This window comes from Psammomys obesus, unplaced genomic scaffold (assembly GCF_907164565.1).
Source record: "Psammomys obesus unplaced genomic scaffold, mPsaObe1.curated_primary_1811, whole genome shotgun sequence".
Classification (NCBI taxonomy): domain Eukaryota; kingdom Metazoa; phylum Chordata; class Mammalia; order Rodentia; family Muridae; genus Psammomys; species Psammomys obesus.
Window position 1 is genome coordinate 7,527,324 of NW_026591872.1, and position 2,482 is coordinate 7,529,805.

The 2,482-nt window shown below is 45.2% G+C and overlaps 1 pseudogene; it reads right to left on the minus strand.

The window, feature by feature from the left end:
* Positions 1–890: 890 nt before the first annotated feature.
* Positions 891–2,261, minus strand: LOC129680477 (DDB1- and CUL4-associated factor 12-like protein 2; annotated as a pseudogene).
* Positions 2,262–2,482: the final 221 nt, after the last annotated feature.

Genomic DNA, 2,482 nt, shown 5'->3' on the forward strand with positions numbered 1-2,482 from the left:
GGAAGACAATGCCCCAGTCCTAATGATGCCTGATAGGCTAGGGTCAGATGGAAGGGTAGGAGGTTCTCCCATATCAGTGGACTTGGAGAGAGGCATGGGAGGAGATTAGTTAGGAAGGGTAGGATTGGCAAGGAATGAGGGAGGGGCAAACAGCTGGGATACAAAGTGAATAAACTCTAATTAATAAAAAAAGGAAAAGAAAAACAGAAAAAAATGACAACACTTGTTAAATCATTTTATAAATCCACAATGTACAAACAACTGGTACTATGTATTTCTACATTCAAATGAAGGAAACTCCAAATTGTAATAATCTAGAACTTAAAGTATATATATATATTTGATTATAGCTTTAAATATTTCTGAGATAATCTCAAGATATTTTAAACATGTTTTATCCCAATGCTATTCATATGAAACATTTAAGTGTCTTGAACAGATTATTGAAATGCTGATAAAACTAAATTACTGAATTTCAGTGAAAACAATGGCTGCATTAGCCTAAAGAAAGAAAATACAGAAATCACACAAAAAGAATAAGATTAAGACTTACTAAACTTTTTGTATGATACAGAAAAAAAAATGTAGTGTTCTGGGAAAAAGCGATAAAGTCAAACCAAGTATTGATTGTCAAAATGATATAGGAATTTCTCTGTTCATCTGTCTCTCTTTGTCTCTTCCCCTCCTCCTCTTCTCCTTTTGCTCATTCCTTTCTTTCTCATTTCCCTTTCTCTGTGGTTGAGCACAAGAAAGTTGGGTCAATTTTATTTTGAAAATATCTCACACATTATTAACTTGTGCATGCTCACAATACATACAAGCACATATGTGAAGAACGTTAGCCAGAACTTAAAGAAATATCTACGCACATTCACAAGAGTACAGAGACTTTAGCTCCAAAAGCCTGCATAATTGCCATCGAAGCCTGAAAAGCATGGACCTCCACCCATGTAGAACTTCAACTCAGGCCAGTAGTATCAGTGAGTGTCGAGTGCATTGGCAAATTCTTCAGTGCCACCAAAGTAATTAGTCCAGAGTTCATCTTGGTTGGGCCAGCCTCTGTCGCAAGTGAGTTTGAACTTCTTTCCCACAAGCACTAGAAGAGTCAGGACTGGCTGATGTCCTTTCCTCCAGAAACTTCTGGGCATGGATGTTATAGAAGAGCAGAGGACCATGTCCAGTGCCCACTGTGATGATATGCTGGTAGAAGCACAGAGAACACACACCTGTGACTCCCTCTCTGGAACACAGGGACCTGATATTCTGCTGGCATTGTCTTGGATAGAGGAATGAAACATGAGATTGGGAACCAACAGCATAGAGGGACAACTCATCACAGTATGTGAAGCATACATTCTCCAGGCAGTAGAACAGCTTTAGGAGCAGCAGCCTGGACAGGGACCTCTGGGCTTTCTACAGATGGAAGCAGCCATCAAGTTATATAGCTCCCATCTCCTGTTTATTTGCCACTGAATATAAGGGTTATAAGGGTTAGTGGTGGCTCTGAGGATGGCTTCTATATCCCTTGGATGAATGTGCAAATACCATGGAATCCATGAATTACTGTGCCAGGGAATGCTGCCAGTGAACACTGAACTGATGATTCACCTGCCAGAGTGCCACCATGCCTTCACAGGAACCACTCATAGCCATGGTATCACTCATCCATGCGATGGCAAAGATCCAGTCACTGTGTCCTTGGTAGTCCTGTAAGCACACAGGGCCTAGGGTGGGGAGCTGGTAGACTGCTAGACTGTTAGGGTTTTCACCTCCTGTTGCCAGGAGAATCTTGGAGGGATTCATCTGGATGGCGTGGATGCCACACGTGGGTTGGGCATTGGTTTGTTTGGGCACTCTTTCTCTCATCAGAAGAATGTGAGTAATCCGGCCCATCTGGACATTTACCACCAAGAGCGTGTTGCACTTGGTTGCAAACATCACCTGCCTAGCATTGAGCCACCGAGAGGCAAACATCTTGTTGAGGAGATCAAGGGTCAATTGGTGCTCCCTCAGCAGCTTGGGCAACCTGAGGACCCCATAGTTGTGCAGGTCACCCTCGAAGCCTGTGAGCCCTGGGCGGCCCTCTGCTCCCATCTTGTGAAGCACCAATGAGAGGCTAGCCACTGGGAGACCTGGCCTCTTGGCCAACAGCAGTGGTCCCCGCCCTCACAGCTGCCTGGCTAGGGGACGAAGAACTCCAGGCGCCCTCCTTGACCTCTGGTGGCTTTCTGCTTCCTGCTACCTGTTTGCTGAAGGGCCATGATGGGCAGCCGGCACGCTGCAGAGAGGAAGCATGGCATCAGCTGAGGAGGGTAGCACCCGTGTTGACCTTGACTTTCTCTTTGAATCAGTAGGGAATTTCGCTGAGTTCCAGGGTCCAGGAGACTAAGTGATTCCTAGCAGTGTCCTGGGTTTTGGGTGTGCTGGTGGCAAAAGAGGCTAAGGTGGAAGCCTGGCTCTACAAGGACTGTGGGTTTGGAAG